Consider the following 12,465-nt stretch of genomic DNA (forward strand, 5'->3'; position numbering starts at 1 on the left):
AGAGCAAAGGCTATCCCTGTTCATTTGAGTATCTCCAGTGCCTATGTTGTATTTAGTATAAGATACATGCATGAAACCAAGTGGTGTGACCCTGAAGTGAGAGAGGGACTGCATGAGCAAAAGGACTGTCACTCTCTTCCTCCCAACTGGGAACCCCAACAAAGTGAGGAGAAAGGCATCTGAGGGAAGACAGAGGCATCATAGTGCAACCTTCTTGGAGAGTGATCAGGTACACAGCATCTGGTAGACCTCAGCAGGGGGATTAGAGTTATTTGCTTTTAAATTATTGTTATTTTGAAAAAGTTGAAAGAATGTTGTCATATACATGTTCCCAATGCCTTTGAGGCAGAAGATGGTGAAGATTGGGTGAGTTTGGCAGATGATTCCGCTGGGAAGAGTTGGCAAGGGTGGGCACGAGACCAGAAGTACCTGTGGGTCTCCCCACAAGATGGCGCTCATCTCTTTTCTTAGTTCCTATCAATGAGAAACTTGTCTTTTTTTTTTTTTTAATTTTTTTTCAACGTTTTTTAATTTATCTTTGGGACAGAGAGAGACAGAGCATGAACGGGAGAGGGGCAGAGAGAGAGGGAGACACAGAATCAGAAACAGGTTCCAGGCTCCGAGCCATCAGCCCAGAGCCTGACGCGGGGCTCGAACTCACGGACCGCGAGATCGTGACCTGGCTGAAGTCGGACGCTTAACCGACTGCGCCACCCAGGCGCCCCGAAACTTGTCATTTTTTTAATTGCTGCAGAACAGTTAGGATGATGACTTATGTTTCCCATATCTGGCTTCATGCACCATCTTATCACCTGCTCTATAACTTTTTCGGCACTCTCGTGTTTTATTTCTCAGGCAACCTGGTCATATAGGTAGCCACAGGTGATACTGAAGTCTGGTGTGCCCTCAGAGAGCACAAGGCTGTTGCACCACATACAGAGCCTGGACCCTCAGGTAGCTTAAGCACAGATATTTGTGGGTAATGACAAGGGTGACTGGTTAGAGTAACAAGCTTTTATTGGAAGCTGTGGTCTCAGCTGGTGGGACTACTCTCATTACCCTTTAGTGCTGCCAAGATGACCCCCTCACACTGACCTGGCTACTGGAAACATGCCTGTTTTTTTTCTGCTCAAGAGTGTCAATTTACAAGAGAAAGATCTTTGCTCTTTGAACATCATGCATTTTTAAAGATGCGGACTGAGGGACTCCTGGATGGCCCAGGTGGTTGAGCATCTGACTTCAGCACAGGTCAAGATCTCATGGTTCATGGGTTCGGACCCTGTGTTGGGCTCTGTGCTGACAGCTGGGGGCCTGGAGCCTGCTTTAGATTCTGTGTGTGTCTCTCTCCTTCTGCACCTCCCTCGCTTGTGCGCATGTGCTCTCTCTCTCTCAAAAATAAATAAACATTAAAAAAAATTTTTTTTAATGCAGGCCAAACAACCCAACATAAACAATGAGGAAAATCCTTTTACTATCTCTTAAATTGTTATGCCATCCCTTTGGATATAAGGGGTGTGCTTATAGAATTGTTTTATTATCAGAGATAGTGTACATCATCAAGCTTCTTCCTTTCATATAATTTTCAACTCCCCCCTGCCCCCTCATCAAGAGAACACTGTCCAGGCATTTCATATAACAATGAGACAAATTTGAAAGGTGCTACTCTGACCTTGATAGAGCTCTAGAATCTTTGGGTGAACCCCCATTTTCACCAGTTTTGAGAAAATTTGGGCTATCCTTCCTTCCGTCATGCCGCAGGGCATGCTTTTGTGGTGCCGGAGGCGGATGTCAGACTTGACAGAGCAATCTTATTCCATGTGAATCCTGCAGTGAGAATAATTCCCAATCTGAAAACATTCAAAACAGTGTACATATAGGCAACTTTTCCAAATGTCACCAACTAATGATAACAATCTGTCATTTTTCCTCACTGCCTTACACTAAATGTACCCTTACATTTCACTTAATCCTTTAGCAATCCCATGAAGCGGCCAGCAGATGGATTGCCTGCTCACTGTAGGAAGAAGGAAATGAAGATTCAGGAATGCCAAGTGATTTGGACAAGGCCACAAAACAGGTAAGTCTCAGAACTGGAATAAAAACCTATACTGCCTTCAGGCCCCCTCTTTCCCTTACATCCCCTGTTATTTCTAGGTGCCAGGAATGGTTCTAGATTTAGGAACACAGAAACAGGCACAATGGACCAAAATCTCTGTTTTTGTTTACATTCTAGTGGGGGAACATGAGTGAAGAAATGAGTGATAGCAATAGATGTTCTATAAAATGGTGACTAGGGTTTTGGAGAAAAAGAAAGCAGGGAAATGGGGAAAGCAGGATTGGAGGGGTGGAGTATAGTTCTAAACAGGGGACTCAGGTGACATGTGAACAGGGGCCTGAGAGTGGGAGGGGGTGGGTCATGCAAAGCTCTTGTGAATGTGTGCTCATCATTAATAGCTGAAATGATTTTTTCAGTGGAAGAAAATGTGATGCTTGCCAAAGTGCTCTGTAAGAAATACTCTTATAATAAATATTGGTGAATATTTTAAATGTTGTTTAATACAATGGCAGTAACACAATGGCATTTGTACATGTTATTCAACCTCAAAATCTTATTTTTAAATAATGAATCCTGTAGCATTCAACAACTTTTTAAAGGGGGCCTTTGACTAATCCTTGGTTCTATTAACAAAAACCAAATAATATCTTAAACAGCATTTGTGATCATTTGACTTCCTTAATTGTCTGATTGACAAACAAATCTTCCCAAACACTTAAGTAATTATTCTTAGAAAGATAACGAACACAATTTGGACACAGGATGAGTTTTACATTCTCTTAAAGTGTCAACATAAAATCATAACCTAGTCAACTATTTAACTGTACCTTTTATTTTATTTAAAATTTTTTTTAAGTTTGGGTTTTTAAAAAAAAATTTAAGTTAGTTAACATACAGTGTAGTCTTGGCTTCAGCAGTAGAACCTAGTGATTCATCTCTTACATATAACACCCAGTGCTCCTCCTGAAAAGTGCCCTTCTTAATGCCCATCACCCATTTAGCTCATCCTCCCCCCCCCCCACAAACCTGGAAAGCAATCCTCAGTTTGTTCTCTGTATTTATGAGTCTCATATGGTTGTCTCCTTCTCTGTTTTTATCTTATTTTTCCTTCCGTTCCCCTATGTTTATCTGTTGTTTCTCAAATTCCACATATGAGTGATATTATATGATATCTGTCTTTCTCTACTGACTTACTTCACTTTGCACATTTTAAATCAGAATTACAAGTTTGACCTGGCACTCCAGCACACAGAATCTTCTTAAACTTAACATATAAGAAAAATACCAAATATCCACAGATGATTTCTTAACTTCAATATATTAAAAATACATTTGATTTACCTTTCTCATGTTTACACTTATTTCTGTATCTTTTCAGTATTAAAAGTCATGTGTCCCCTGAGGAAACAATTATATCATTCCAAATAAACTTGGGATTGAATTCTTCAGTGAATTTTAGGGGACTCCTTCCAGCTGGCTGAGGTTTTATCATGTGTAGGGATATTAGGTAGGAAGTGTGAGCTAGAGGTCAAGATGATTTGTCCTGATGCCAACCTGAGCCTGGTTCCACACTTGCTATATCAATGTCTTGCAGATAGCTGGGTAAACAGTCTGGCCCCCTACACTCAGTTGCATGTTACCAGATGTCTGTACCACATGACTGGATTTCACAATGCTATTTCTGGCTTAATTCTATTTTATTTCATTTATTCTATTTTACAGTTTATTTTGAGAGATAATGCAAGTGGGAGAGGGGCGGGGGGTGGAGAGAGAGAGAGAGAGAGAGAGAGAGAGAGAATGAATCCCAAGAAGGCTTTGAGCTGTTAGCACAGAGCCAGACACAGGGCTCGATCTCACAAACCGTGAGATCATGACCTGAGCCCAAACCAAGAGTCTGACACTTAACCAACTGAGCTACCGAGGCACTCCTGGCTTAATTCTATTTTAAATTCTCTTCATAGTCTACAAATCTGCCATAGCTCTAACTTACAGCTATTTAAATGATGGTGGATCAGATTTCCTGTCTCTGAAAGGCTTTGACCCAGATCAGTTTTGAAGTCAGGCCAGTGGAGAGACATGGGCTTGCGCAGAAGACAAAGGAGGAAGTGAATCAGAACGACCTGGAGAGATGCAGAGTGGCAAGGCTTGGAGACTATTTGGATATATGGGGGAGGAAGGGTGAGGACATAGCTAAATGGAGCCTCCAGCTCAGAGACAAATCCATCCACCATGTCTAGGATCAGTGATGCAGAGAGCTCGGGGCCAAGGGCTGCCGACAGCATTCTTCAATCAAGTGTGAAGAGAGGAACCAGTCGAGGATGGGTGAGGGTGAGCCTCCCTGAGACCAAGCTCCTTGACACTTTTGAGAGGAGAAGGTCAAAGCTGGGAACCTCAGAAAGAAACAGTGAAAGGAAATGCAGGCAGGAGGGTAAGAAGGAACCTGGGCACTTCTGCACATTACAGCAAGGAGGCTGGAACACTTTTTCAAACAGGGTGTAGGGGAGCCAAGAGGAAGCCCTGGGACAAACATGAGGCTCAAAGCTAGACAGTGGAGGGCAGCCAGGCAGGGTCAGAGCTGCATAAATAACCGTGTGTGTGTGTGTGTGTGTGTGTGTGTGTGTGTGTGTGTGTGTGTGTAAGGAGAGTTCTGGATCAGACACAGCTTGCTGAATGTTGCCATGGCTCGTTCATCTCGTATGCCTTTGGGATACACAAGAGGAAACTGTACAAACAGAACATGTGCACATTTGAATAGCTGCATCCTCAGACATCCAGTGACATCATGGAACTGGAATTTCTTTCCCTCTGGAGGAGGTAGAAATAGCTGCAAAGGAATCTTTAGGAGGTGGTAGTTGTAATTTTCTACTTTATGGAGTAATTCTTGCCCCTTAAAGTACATAAAAAATGTGATGTGGCAATGTAAATGAACGCTATTTTTTTAAAGCAAGAAGTTTCTTGAATGTGTCTTTGTTTTGCTATTCAAATCCAAGTCCCTGAGGGAAACCAATGTAAACACAAGTTCTGCGATACTCAACACATTTCTGTGGTCGCTCGGCAGAGACAGCACGGCTTCCCATTGACGGTTCCCATCGAGGGTGTGGGCACTCCACTTAACTTCTCTTCCCAGGTTTGCAACGAAAACATGCTGTTGGAGTGCCTCACTTTGTCCGACTCACAGCTGCATGCTCTTTGCTGGGTTGCACACTCACCTGCAGGACTTCCCATACGGATGGGCCTCTGAATGTTCTATCACTGCGTCCGGACACGGGAATATTTCAAAAGCGGAAGCCACTGGCATAACCACTCTTACTCTGTTTCTAGAAGACAGTTGCCATCCACACAGAAAATTATAGTTTCTACCCATGTGGGTTTGGAATTTGAACAACAAGTTATTTTGTTCTGGAAACATTTTATCATAGCTTAGAATTATGACCTCTTGTGTAGTTCTGATTTCTCTCTGCCACGTTACCAGGATGCACAGAAGGCGCAGTGAGAGGAAAGCTCTGAGTTTGCTGCTTGTGAAACTCAAAAGCCACATTAGGAGTGAGGCAGTCATCTGAGCCAGCATCTTGTCTGGAAATAATTATGCCTTGTGAACAAGGCTGTGGAAATCTACAGTGTACAAAATATAACATCCGAACCTAATGAAGGGAGCAAAATTCCCCTATGTTTTGGACACAGGTGTGTGGAAGACTCGTGGGACATAAAAAGCAGGTTTTTACCCGTGACCCACTGCTTCAATTAGAAACCTTAGACTCAAAGTCATGTTTGTTACCTTATTAAATATTGACAGATTTATGAGTAGGGGAGCTTCAGAAAAAAAAAACTGAAGAATTATCTTTTATTGTGCAGTTTGAAACCATAATTCTCACAGTATGAAAACCATTTGAGATTATTCTAGTATGTTACTTCTGTCTATACAGGGAACATGTGACTAAAAAAGAAGTTGACTTTGCAAACCGCATTAGTTAGTTGGGAAATTGAGATACAAAAGAAGCATGGGGTTCCTCATTTGGTCTGGACTCAGTTCCTTTTCCAAATCGAAGAAAATGTACCATATTGCTGACTTGGTGAGAAGTTTTGATTTTAACGCGTGCCATGTTTGGGGTTGTGGGAAGTTCAGGATCAGGGAGTATGTCCTATTTCTACTATTCAACTCCTCTCTTCCTTTCCATTCTGCCCAGCAAAGGGACCAGAGTTTACAGCCCCAGCCCAGTGGGGGTGGGGGGGTTCTATTTTCAAAGAACAAGCCCAGAAGTATCTTTAATTTGAGTTGCACATGAAATTAGGTTCTGATAAAATCGCAAGCCTTAGAAGTGAGATGGGAAATTTTTAGTTTTTCCTGATTTTGCTCCTGCCATCATTGCATTTGAGAATGCAAATGCATAAGAAACTGGGGTGGCAGTAGTGGTGGTGGGTGCCAGGGTCTGGGGTGAGAGGAGAATGGGGAGTTAGTGTTTAATGGGTACAGTTTCTATTTTGTAAGATGAGGAGTGCTCTGGAGGTGAATATGGTGATGGCAGTACAATATATGAATGTTCTTAAGGCCCCTAGATTATCTGCACACTTAAAAATGGTTAAAAGATATATTTTACTGCAATTAAAAATAAATTTAGGGGCGGCTGGGTGGCCCAGTGGTTGAGCATCTGACTTCAGCTCAGGTCATGATCTCGCGGTTTGTGAGTTCCAGCCCCAAGTCAGGCTCTGTGCTGACAGCTCAGAGCCTGGAGTCTTCTTTAGATTCTGTGTTTCCTTCTCTCTCTGCCCCTCCTCAGCTCATGCTCTCTTTCTCTCCCTCTCTCAAAAATAAATAAATAAACTTTTAAAATTTTTTAATAAAAAAATTAAATAAATCAATTTTTATTTTTTAAAAAAATTTTTTAACGTTTATTTATTTATTTATTTATTTATTTATTTATTTATTTATTTTTGAGAAGAGAGAGACAGCATGAGCAGTGGAGGAGAGAGAAAGATGGAGACACAGAATCTGAAACAGGCTCCAGGCTCTGAGCTGTCAGCACAGAGCCCGATGCGGGGCTCGAACTCACGGACTGTGAGATCATGACCTGAGCCGAAGTCAAATGCTTAACCCACTGAGCCACCCAGGCGCCCCAATAAATCAATTTTTAAAAAGCTAGTCAGAAAGTGTACTCAAGTGATCAGAATTCTAAGATGGCCTGCGATTCCTTCCCCCAGGCACATGTTGTGTACAATCTCCTATTGAGCGTAGGCAGGACTTGTGAATATGCTGGTATTTCACTCCTGTCCTTAAGTTATTTATATGGTAAAGATAAAGGGATTTTGCAGACGTGATTAAGTTGACTTTGAGTTCATTGAAAGGAGGATTGTCCTTGGGTATGCCTGACCTCACCAGTAGAGCCCTTAAAAGAAGACATCCTGAAAAGAGATTTGAAGCAGCAGCCCACTTTCTGGCCTGGAGCTGCCATGTTTCGGAGGTGGCCACATGGCAAGGAACAGAGGTGGCCTCTGGGGCCTCAGTCATATACTCACAAGGATCTGAATTCTACCAACAAGCTTGGAAGGGAATCCTGGGTCTCAGTGAGATTGAAGCCCCTGGCCAACACCTGAATCTCAACTTGGGGAGACCATGCAGGGGACCCTGCTGCCTTGTAATCAGTCTCCTGACCCACAGGAACCATGAGTTGATATGGTTGTGTTGTCTCAAGTGACTAGGTTTGTGGTAATCTGGCAGCTGCAGAAGATGAATACAACCTGGTGGTCACTGGAATGTCTCCATCAGGCATCTGCTGTGGTACACTCTCCTTATATGGTCTCACTGGAACCCCATATGTTATGGTAGCTTCTCTGCTGGTGGCTGGGATCAAGAGAAGGGCTAAAGTTGAGAGGGAAGCACTGTGTTGAAGACAGGTGCAGATGACCTTGCTTTATTTTGATTAAATAGACATAAAACTGAGGGCTCCAGAGGAAGAGCCCCAGGGAAGCCAAAGCTTATGTTCTAGAAAACACCTTCACCTCTCAAGTGAGACAAAGACATGGGATTTTCAATAAATCTACTTTAATAAGTAAATTACATTAACTCTTCCAAGTGTGGATCCCTAAGGATAGATCTTTTCTCCTTGCATGGCCAGGCATGTAGGTTTAATTTTGTGTATATGTAAGAGGATGCCAAGGACAAGGGAGAGAGCTGATCTGTGAGTGCTTCAAGCTGGGAAGCATTGAAACGGAAGGTGGAAAACAGTAGCAAGAGGATATGGGCAATGCCTATGACTCTGGGCAAGTCCCTTGGTTTCTAGTTTCTGCACATATAACATGAGAGGATTGAACTAGAACATGCAGTGCATTGAGGTAGCCATGGTCCTCTCATCAGAGACTGCACTGGTGCCTTCCGTCACAGGGACTTGTCACACATCCAGACCTGGAGGTGCTCATAGCTGCTTATGACTAATCAAGCAGGAGCCAGGAGGGGCATGCTGGACAGAGAGTCCTGTGAAGTCAAGTCCCCAGTGTCACCCAACAGTGTCTCATACAGAACAGAAACTGCATGAGTGAGTGAGCGAGTGAATGCACACTATTGATTTCATTAGGCAACCTAGTTTCCAGAGCTGGAAGTCAGTCTGGAGTGGTGGTAGCTGGGCTACTGCTTACTGAACACATGGTGTGCTACCCTCCTGCCTGATGTCTGCTTCCATTCCTGTTCTCCCACAGTGCATCCTTTACCCAGCAGCCCACAGGATGCTTGGACAGGTAAACCAAGTTCACATCACACCCTACTTAAAATCCTCCAATGTCTTCCCATCTCACCTACCATGACCCTCAATCTCCTTACCTGGTCTGTGTTGCAACCACACTGGCCTCTCTTCAGTTCCTGAACACTGAGCCTGCCCATTCCCGAGGCATTGACCTTGTTACTTCCATGTTCTGGAGCCCTCTTTTACCATTTCTTGTCATCCAGGCTCACCTCCTCAGGGAGGCCTTCGCAGATCAACTGATCTAAAGTGGTCTCCCTATTCCCCAGGATTCTTTGTCGTGTATAGTTGAGGGGGCTATAAGGAAAGGAGGAAGGCTGGAAAGAACCTAGAAATTAGAAATATAAATTAGAGTATACAATCATGAAAGTGTGTGCATGTATAGACACAAAGTTAGATATAGAAATTTTTATAGATGTATGCATGTGTGAGTGTGTGTGTGTGTGTATACATGCATATTTATGTGCATACATATATTTCCAACCTCTGTCAGTTAAAAGGGTGTAGAAGCAATGACACCCTGGTAAGAATAGGCACAACTAACACTCAGAGCTTGGAGAAATGGAGCTGACTCTAGGGTAGGAAAAGTACGAGATGAGCCTGGAATATCTTTTTGTGCCAGAAAGTAAGGAAACACCCAAGAATGACAGTAACATGTCAGAAAGACACAAGAACCAGCTTGAAGGGGCTCCCACTGGCCAATTTTAAAGTAATTCAAGGATCAAAATAAGTAATTGGATTACAACCCATTGTATGAGAGAGGAATCAATGAATCCATACTGAAAAAATAAGGAAATGAATAAATAAACAAATGGGAATAAGGGAAACCTCTTCCTTATAGTAGAATGCTAATTAATAAATGTAGGAGGAGTAATGGAAATAAGTAATGACCATTAGACAACAATAGTAGTAGTAGTTGATACATGTGTATGTCACTGGTGAGTGGAGGGTTAATGAGAAATAGGGTATTGGGAAAAGATTGGACTATCTCCCCACAAAATATCAAATTCAAGAGGGAAAGTGGCAGACAGCTTGACTAGGCGATCAAGGTAACACCACCACTGGTGGACAGGTGGGCATCATGAGCCTTCTGATGTGACATGCATGGCATCATGCTGGTGGTATTCCTGCTTGTAGAGGATCAGCTCATTGAATGAAAGGCCTGTGCTCTTGAAGACAGTCAAGGACACTAGAGGCAGGCAGAGACAGAGGCTGTTCCAGATGGAAGGAGACTAATGGGATGGACAGTTCAATACAACTCATGCTCTGTGGGGGAGTGTCCGTGGCAAAGGAAAAGAGACACTGTTGAGACAGTTGGTGAAACTTGAACAAGGCCTGCAGATTGGATGGCTAGGCTGTGTCAGTGTGGATTTCCTGACTTGGAGAGTTGGTGGTATAGGAGAGTGTTCTTGTTTTCAGGATGTACACAGGATATTTACGGGTGATGGGGCATGATTTCAGAAAGACTATCTATCCAGTCTGATACATAACTAAACATATACAGATATGTAATTAAGTATATTGATCTGCATGATAGACTATGATCACTTTCTTATCATATGAGTTTAATTTACTGCCATTTAAAGAGCAGAAAAAACCTGAGAAATAAGCATGCATTTTCTATTATAAATACATACTCCAAGGGACATTTAAAAGGACCTAGGATGACATAGGGCATTGCCCTGCACAAAACTAGGACTTGGGTTTTGTGCTCTCACAGGAACCGCCACTGCCTGTCTCTGAATAGTGCTCTACAAAGACTATTTTCCATCAGATAGAATCTCTCTTCATAGAACAGCCTGGGTCAATTTTCAAGGTTGGTGCAAAGTCACAGCAGGACCAGTGAAGGAAGGAAGAAAAATGAAGAAACATTTGTTCATATAAGAGCCAAATCAATGTGAAGAATTTTCCAGTTTGTTGCTCCAAGTGCTAAAACATTCCAGGGAGATGGAATTTGACCCATTGCTTAACTGGGAACAGTGTGGGCAGGGATGAGGATCTGGTTTTTATAAAAGGACAACTTCAGTCCCTTAAGACCTAAGATGTAGCCTGAACACTTAACAGAGTGTGTCTGAAACAAGGCATAAATAGCATTATGTAGCTTTTTAAGTTTTTCCATACAGAAATATTCATTTTTTTCTATTTCATTCAAGTTGTCTTCATAAACTTCCACCATCCCATAAGTGAAAATTCACCCCTGGGATTCCTCTTTTTTTCCCCCCATCACTTTCCATCCGTGCCTTTCACTCCAAAAATTGTTGCTTTAATCTAGGAATATGGATTTATAATAATCTTAGGGAGAAACTGAGAAAGGATTTATCATTACAAGGGATATTAGATCTGGAGAACACGCTCAAACACACATATTTCAAGAATAGATAGAACCATAGATTCAGGTAAAGAAACCCCTGGAATATGAAAATTCTAACACATTGATGATTAATGGGACTAAAATATCTTTATTTGTGTATTTGGTTCCATTTTGTTTTTATGCTTATGTGGCCCTTTGTATCTCAACTACATCTAATTTTTGTCATCCTGTTGGACTTCATATATCCCTCTAGTTTGCCTTAAATCCTATTCGTGCATGTAATGCCCACATCAGCAACCAATTTGTGAGCAATCCTTAGTCACATTTTATTGACTTTAGTCATCAATAGATATACTGTAGTATCAAAATCACTTACACAAGCCATCTGTGGGCCATATTCTAAATCTTCTCAGAAGTCCTATCTTGTTAAAAGTCTGATTCATACAAACCAGATGGCCAACAATAAGGAAATGGCCTAGTAAATTATGGTACGTCAACATCATGGAATATTATGCCGCCACTAACACTGTAATTTATGTAGTCTATTTTGAAACACAGAACAGTGTAATATCTTGTGGAAAAAATAATACATAAGAGGTACGTATACTCTGTAGCTATGCTAAATATTTATGTACTGGAGGTAAAGATAATATGAAAAATGGTGGGGATATGCATTAAGTATTCTTAAAATTATTTAATTTTGATAATAAATTATCTTTAAATTAAAAAAAGAAACACAATTTGTGAAGTTTCCCCAGGAAAGTGTAACCCATAGGGTTGATCCTGAGATTTACTGCTTAAGCATGGAATGCCATTTACTCAGAATGCTGCACAAGAAAGCTAGGAAGTTTTCTTTCTCCCTGTTTGTAATATTTGAAGTCTGCAAATAGACTTAAGTACGTCTTATATACCCAGAACCGTGTGATGTCACTGGATAAAGTAGTGGGAGAAACAGTAGGCAAAATGTATTCATGAAATTCATTCACTCAAGGAATAGGAATATTTATCAGGATACTCATCATGTCCCAGACTGTGTGCAATACCATGAGAGGTACAGTCCCACCCCTCATGGAGTATATATCCTAACCAGGAAGACACACTAATCCCAGGTAGGTTTGTCATGTTCATATAGCAGGTTTGTTTGTTTCATAAAAAAAGACATTTCGTTTTCAAGAGTTTGTTAGTCATTTGACATGCTTTACTGTCCAGCATCCGTGACTCCAAAGCTCCCCTACTTGATGAGGTCTTGGTGGAGGGTGAATTCAGAGGCCTCCCGGTATAGAAGCTATCCTTCATGCTGGGATGCATCTGTAAGTGTGAACATGAGCCCTCAGCTTGGCCAATCAGACATGTTTATCTGGGACTTTGAC

This window comes from Felis catus, chromosome B2 (genome assembly GCF_018350175.1).
Source record: "Felis catus isolate Fca126 chromosome B2, F.catus_Fca126_mat1.0, whole genome shotgun sequence".
Lineage (NCBI taxonomy): Eukaryota > Metazoa > Chordata > Mammalia > Carnivora > Felidae > Felis > Felis catus.